Source organism: Gossypium hirsutum, chromosome A01 (genome assembly GCF_007990345.1).
Source record: "Gossypium hirsutum isolate 1008001.06 chromosome A01, Gossypium_hirsutum_v2.1, whole genome shotgun sequence".
NCBI lineage: Eukaryota > Viridiplantae > Streptophyta > Magnoliopsida > Malvales > Malvaceae > Gossypium > Gossypium hirsutum.
Window position 1 is genome coordinate 62,357,627 of NC_053424.1, and position 8,296 is coordinate 62,365,922.

Here is an 8,296-nt window from a genome sequence, read left to right on the forward strand (position 1 = left end):
TAAGAATCCATTTTAATTAAATCCCCTTTATTATCTAGAACACACATTTTGCTAATTTTACAATTTAGTCATAATTATCAAATTAGACATTTATACATAAAATTTCTTCACGAAATTTTCACACAATTATTCAATCAATGAATAAACCTTAAAACTTAATCGGAATAAATTTTTTTGACCTTGAATTCATGGTTTCGCAACCATTATTCCGTTTAGGCCGTATTTCGGGATGTTACATTCTAGCCTATATATGCCATAATTCAATTTCAATTATTTAACTACCGAAGCTGTAGATAGTGTGATAGACTTTTCTAACAATCCTCGGGCTTGTAACTTGAATACAAAATCTATAAAATAGAACCATACATAAAAACACAGAGTAAGCTTTTGAAGCTTAGTGATTCATAAGCAATAAGCAACCCAATAATATATTTAACTCAATTAAATTGAATCAAACTATAACATCATTTTCACATCAAATTACAAACTTACCATCTCATAAATAATGTATAAACTCTCATACATAATTATTACCTTGGCCTAATGCTTATCTAGTTAAAATGGTAAAATATCATTCAACTTCCAAAGCCATGATGTCATTTTATGTTCAAATATACCTATATTCACATACACAAGCTCATGAATCAAAGACAACATTTTATACATACACATTATTTGGCCGAATATACAAGATCACATATACCCTTATTCAAAACTCAATAATATTCACATTACTTATTCACAAGGCCGAATACCCTCCCTTATTCACATAAATTCTTCCTTTACTTCATACATGATTCATAACAAATATCAAACAAACTTACTTACCTTATTTCAATTATATATTAAGCTAATTCATACCTGATCATTCAACCAGTTTATACATTCGATCACAACTTATCATTGCTCGATGAACCGTTCAGAATTGGATAGGACACTAGGATAACCACACAAATCGTACAATGCTAACGTCCCAAACGTGGTCTTAAAGAAAAACATGGCTTATTTTATGATATAATAACATATATTAACTTATTAACTAATTTACCTAATTAACCTTAATGAAATAATAATAAAATCATATAACATATGTCTATTACCGTCCAAACAATATGCTAATGGAATATTTACAACATAAATACTCCAACTTAGAAAACCATTAACAATTTAGCCCTTATGCAAGTTACCACATAATTTTCATTTTACGCGATTAAGCCCTTTTATTTAATCGAACACTCAAACGATAAAATTAAAGCACAAAAATTTCACAGATATAAATTCACACAAAATAAACACAGAATATAATTTTTAAATATTTTTCTGACTCAGATTCGTGGTCCCGAAACTACTGTTCTGGTTAGGGTCTAAATCAGGCTGTTATAACTGGAACTGGTTGAGTCGTCTTCTGTGGCAATTCTGCATCTAACGAAATTGTTAGTTTATCAAAATTAGCTGGTTCAGAAGTTATCTTATCGAATTTTTTAAATTCAGGTTCCGGTGAAACTAAAATTTTAACACTCGGTTGAACTTCCTCTAAGTCTTGAGCATCAGCTGGCTCCTTTTTGACTTCGATGGTGTTGGGCTCTAATGTCTTTCTGCTCCTCAGTGTCAATGCTTTACAATGCTTTTTCCCTAGATTCCTCAGATTCTCTGTATCACTAGTTAAAGCACCTTGTGGTCTATTTCTGAGTTCATTTGCAAGCTGACCCATTTGGTTTTCCAAGTTTTTAAATGTAGCTGCTTAGCTTTGGATTAAGGCATCATTCTTGGCTATGTATGCCTTCAACAAGTTTTCTAAGCCATTGGATGGTTTAGCTTGAGGTTGTTTCTGAACTTGTTATGTAAAAATAGGTGGCTAGGTCAATCTAGGTTAGGCGTATGTGTTACTGGGTCCAGCCCCTTAGTTACTTTAGGAGAAATTAGGGTGGCTTCGCCACAATGTGGTTATAGGAATTGGATTGTAGTCCTTGCCTTCCTTGATTTTGGTTCTGGTTAGCCATGTAATACACAGAGCCTAGGTTTGAAGGACATTCTTCGAACAGATGTCTTTCCCCACAATAGACACAAGCTGCATTTTCAAATTGATTTAGTGGATGTGCTACAAAATAATTAAACCCATTAATGGTAAAATTTTTAATCATTGACGAAATTAAGGATACCTGAGATGCAAGTAAGGTTAGAGCATATACTTCATGTATTCCATCGACTCGTCTTCCTAACACTACTCGATTGGTTGGCCATTGATAATTGTTGTTGGCAATCCTTTCGACGATTTCATGAGCCTCATTATAAGACTTAGAAAGGAGAGCACCATTAGCAAAAGCGTCCACTACCATCCTCGTGTGAGCATTTATACCATTATAGAACGTCTCAGGTTGGATGTCATGAGGGATTTCGTGATAAGGGCACTTCCGTAATAATTCTTTGTACCCTTCCCATGCCTCATACAAGGACTCATCATCCATTTGTTGGAAAGTAGTGATCTCGTTCCTCAACTTAGCATTCTTGCTAGGCAGGAAATAGTTCATGAGGAATCTTTCTGCTAACTCTTGCCATGTAGAAATTGAATTTGGTGGCAATGAGTTCAACCAAGCTCGAGCCCTGTCCCTTAGCTAATATGGGAACAGCTTCAATCGTAGTGCATCTTCGAGTACTTCGGCTAAATTGAAAGAATCACTCACCTCCATGAATAGTGTTAAGTGCAAGTGAGGAGGATCTTTGATAGGCATTCCACTAAATTAGGCTACTATCTGAAGCATCTGGAACATGACTCGCTTCAATTCGAACTATTGTGCCTCGATTTTAGGTCTATTAATACCCTGATTAAGATCATCAAACACTAGTACCTCGATTTTAGGTCTATTAATACCCGAATTAAGATCATGAAATACTAGTACCGCATACTATCTTAGAGTTTTATCCCCATCATTAGCAATAAGGATAGGATTTTGGACAAGGTTTGCTCCATTTCCTTGATTTAGATTTTTGAAATTCATCTTTTCAGTCGTTCTCTGACTTGTTTGTCTTCTTCGCTACCAAAAAGTACTTTCAATCTAGGGTCTACAGGGAGTAAATCGATAATTCGGTCAATACTGATAAACACCTGAAATAAACACAGAAAAATTAATTAAGTTAAAATTAAAAAGGAAAATAAACCAAAATGCAAAATTAACAAATTCACAAATAATGACTTTTTAAAATAGTCCCCGACAACGGTGCCAAAAACTTGGAATGACGAAAATGTGCAAGTGTATACAATCACAATAAGTAATAAAGTGACAAGTAAATGTCGAGTTATCGTACCTACAGGGACTGTGAAAAGAATTATTTATGAATGCAATTTTAAAATGACTTTGGTGAAGAAAAATATTTTGATTTGAAGAAGTGATTAAAAACTAGGATTTTAACAAAGTAAAATAAATAAAAGTTCCAATGCACGATTTCCAAAGATGATTTTAATCAAGATGACATAATTTTGTTAGATTAATTACATTTCTTAACTTAGAATTATTAAACTCATGTTCATGTTTTACGAATTAAATTCACAACAACTCGGTAATTTGCTAACTTATGAACAAACTTTCCTACCAAAATCCATTTATCTCTTGACTATATCTCTACATCGATTCAACTGATTAAAAAAATTTAATAAGCAAATGTGTTAATGCACATATATACTTATGAAATTAAAATAATCTCTTGTGCATATCTTTATGCCAATTCAAACAATTAATTCAATCTCATAAGCACATAAAAGATTACGTGAGGTAACAATGTATTTCTACCCTGAAATTGTTTAACCACAATAATCTTGCAAGTTAAGCAAGGCTAATGTATCACTAGATACCATTGCTATATAACCCTCAAGTACCTTAGATGATTAAACATGCACTAATTGTAACACCCCTTACCCATGTTCGACGCCAGAACAGGGTACGAGGCATTACCGGAACATACACATGCAATCGTACAAAATCGAGACAAAATTTTTACATCCAAATTAAATTTTTTTAGTTTTCATCACTAAGTCCCTGATATGGATCTACAAGGCCCAAGACATACTATGGAAGCGGTCCGGGACTAAACCGAGAACTTTGAAAAACACCGGGAAATCTTTTTGAAAATAGGGGCATATGCCCGTCTCCAAAGCCGTGTCCTTCACACAACCATTCACATGCCACATTTTCCATACTTAGTCATTACACACTCATTCAACCAACTCATGCCTCTCACAAAATGCATCATCATAACATATAACTTAACTAATATTAGCCAACATCGATGGCCTTATACAAAATGAGTTATCAAATATTAAAGGCCAACATTTTAGGCCAAATCAATTATGGCATATAAAAAAATAACCAAGTCCTCTATACATGCCATAATTCAAAATATGAATTTCAAAATACCAAAAGAATGATGATAGTGTGGATGGATCTTCGACGATCTCCGTACCCTGAGCTAGCTTGGTGACACTATAAAACTAGAGGAAGAGAGGGGAGTAAGCATATAGCTTAGTAAGTAGGTATGTAAATAATAAAAAAATTATTAACATGCTTTTATAAATCCTCAAAATATGTTTTCAAAATAATACAATCATAACTACACATTGATCCACTATTTGCTCAAGTTCAAAACAAGATGTCTATTCGAGTCATAGTCACTAAATTATTTATATCTAGAGATATGGAACTCCAAACTAAGATCCGCTAATTTTTCCAGAAACTAGACTCGCATATATTCTTACCACAAAAATTTTAGAAATTTTAATTTAGCCAATAAGTACAGTTTATTCTTTAAAGTCACCCCTATTTCGCTCTCCGACAATTCTAAACATTTTTCACTAAAAATTAATTATCTCCTCATACGGGATTCAGATGATGTTCCCGTTTGTTTCTTTTGAAAATATACTGGTTAATAATTTTAAGCATATAAATTATAATCCATATTTATTTTTTACAATTTTTAATGATTTTTTAATCAAAACAGGGGATTCCAAAATCATTCTGACTCTGTCTCACAAAAATTCAAATATCTCATTATATGAAATTATTTTGCTTACATGGTTTCCTTTATACGAAAATAGACTCAATAATATTTAATTTCATATCTTATTCAACCTCTAATTCAATTTCGGCTATTTTTGGTGATTTTTCAAAGTCACACAACTGCTGCTATCCAAAACTGTTTTATTACTAAATTTCACTCTTTCATGTTTTCTTTGTAGTAACTTTCATTGTAACACTTACAACATATCAATCTTACTTTCTTCACAAAATGGCCTTCACATAGTACCACACTTGCGACCAAGCTATCTCTTCTCAAAGTGGCCTTCACATAGTACCACACTTAGAGTCATTAGTGACATGTAACTTGTATTCTATTTTGTTCCTAATGTTCAACCAGGAAATTTTTCACTTTTCAATACTTGTCAATTTCATTCAATATTTAGCCACATTTCATAAAACATAATAAAATGTGATAACGTAAGTAAAAACAATGCATTATTTACATACAAACTTACCTCGGTGCAAAATACGATGAATTTGCAATTTAGTCCATAACCTTTTCTTTTCCCCGATCAAGGTCAATTCCTCACCTTTCTTGATCTATAATAACACATTTAACTCATTTAATAATCACATAATTCAATTTAGTCCAAAAATCATGCTATGGAAAAATTACATTTTTGCCTCTAAAGTTTCACATATTTATAATTTTACCCTTAGGCTCGTAAGATGAAAAGCACTTATTTTTCTCAAATCCTAAGCCTAGCCGATTCATATTCCCTCTCATAGCAGCTCACATTTTTCACTAAATCACATTTTCTACATATAATTTTACAACTTTTACAAATATGTCCTTTTATGCAATTTCATAAAAAATAACTTAGTAAAAGTTGTTTATCACACCCCAAACTTTCATATTCTTCCATAAAACATCAAAACACATGCATGTCATCCATAGGTAAATTTTAAAACGCAAACCCTAGCTCAAAATAATGGTGGAAATAGCTAAACCGAGCTACGAGGATCTCAAAAATGTAAAGAACATTAAAACGGGGCTAAAACGGACTTACAGTTGAGCTTGGAAGCTTGAAAAACCCTAGCTATGTCTTCCTCATGTGAAATTCGGCCAAGGGTTGAAGATGGACAAAAATTGGATTTTAATTTTGTTTTTAATTCATTTTAATTACCAAATGACCAAATTACCCTTAATGAAAAACTTTAGAAATATACCAAACCATGTCCATTTTTTTCCACCAACTTAACCAATGGTCTAATAACCATTTAAAGATCTCCAATTTAAAATTTCATAATAATTGGACACCTCTAACATGTAGAACTCAACTTTTCACTTTTTACAATTTAGTCCTTTTAACTAAATTGAGTGCCCAAACGTCGAAATTTTTGAACGAAATTTTCACGAAATCATTCCATGAAATTGTAGACTGTAAAAATATAATAAAATTAAACTTTATTACGTCAGATTTGTGGTCCCGAAACCACTGTTCTGACAAGACCTAAAATCAAGTTGTTACACTGATTAAGTATCGTGTCAATTAATTACAATTTCAATCCATTTAAATAATTAATTCATTAGTTACTTTACAATTATAATGTAAGAATAAATTAGTCATGTTTTTACTTCATCAAACATCTTACCGAGGCCTATAATAACGCAAATACAATTTTAATAAATTAAGTAGATGAAATGCAATCAACATAACACGAATTAAATTTAAGCCATATTAATTAAATTAAACCATTCAACATCACAAATATTCATAGATATGTTCATCATAACAACAACAAAATTAAAAGGATAGGGAACAAAAATCAAATCTGGTGTTTTCTCCATGGCTTGACTAGTTTGCTCCACTTCTCATTTTCCGCTTGTTCTTGTCAAACCAAGGCTTCTACGAACACTTGAATGTTGCTCCAAATGGTGGTTTATTGACTCCTTTTCAAGAGTGAAATAAACAAGGGAATGGGGAAGAAAATGAAGAACAATGAAGAGAGAAAAGTGAGAGAGAAGTGAAGAGATGAGAAGGGTTGAGATGTGTTTCAAGTGAGCAGCAAATGGGGTATTTATAGGTTGGGATGGCTGCTAAAATTAGAAAAAAATCAGCAGCCATAGATTCCCCCCATGGCTGGCCACAAATGTGGCAAGTTTGAAGGTTTCAAACTGTAACACCCCTAACCTGTAACCGACATTGGATTAAGGTTACGAGGCATTACCAGACAGACAAAACATTTCAGACCAATTCAGAATCACATATATTATTCATCATTAATATAGAAGCATTCTTCGACAATTCATTCATAAATATGGTCTACGAGACCTAAAACATACATTTAAGAAAGGTCTCGACTAAACCGAACACATTCAAAATTTTTAGATCTTAACTAAATCTTTCAGAACTGTTAAAGTCACATGCCCGTGCGACTAAGCCGTGTGATACACACGGGCACCAAACACGCCCATGTGATCCAATCGTGCCAAAAAGAGGTCCTATACTGACTTTTTCACACAGCCTATAGACACGGTAGTGTGCACTGACCGTGTGGTACTTAGCTAGCTACTGACTTAAGCCCACGGCCATATGACACGCCCATGTGTATAACCCGTGCGAATCTTAAGAGTTTACTGCTAAACAAACACGACCACCAGGCACGCCCGTGGCCTTTGACCGTGTGGCACAAAGCAGGCTTGGTTTAAGCCAATTTTGCCACCCCTTTTTGGGTCTTTCCTACTAGCAATGTTAAACAACATTCATGTAACAATTTTCTGCCATTTCCATTCTCAAAACATGCTTCATTACAACTAAATCATCATCATTCAAATCACCCATTCAAAACCATATCAAAACTTAACACAACGTACCATTTGCTAGTCAACTTTCATAGCATAACATATATTTACAATTCAAAACTTAATATATAGACCTTCTAGCCTATACATGCCATACTTTAAAATATTTACACTTTCAAAAGTACCAAAATGAAATCGATAGTGTGGTGACGATCCTCGACTATCTCCGAGCCTTCAGTAGCTATGATAACTGTAAAACAGACATTAAACACATAGAGTAAGTTACAAGGAGCTTAGTAAACCAAATACAATTGGTCTAATTAATAAAGCATATATGTACCATTCAACCATATAGATTCATAACCATTTCATAGAATAATTCATACTTAACCATACACCATTGTTTGTAGATATGCCATGCTTCATTTCCATACATAATTCACAAAGACAGAGTTTTTCATATTCAGAAAATTTAGTACGA

The 8,296-nt window shown here is 33.0% G+C and overlaps 1 non-coding gene across 1 annotated transcript; it reads left to right on the plus strand.

The window, feature by feature from the left end:
- The first annotated feature begins 2,391 nt into the window (after positions 1–2,391).
- LOC121207653 (small nucleolar RNA R71) lies at positions 2,392–2,498 on the plus strand. The gene has a single exon (XR_005902757.1). It is a non-coding gene; the product is annotated as a small nucleolar RNA R71 (small nucleolar RNA).
- The last annotated feature ends 5,798 nt before the right edge of the window (positions 2,499–8,296 follow it).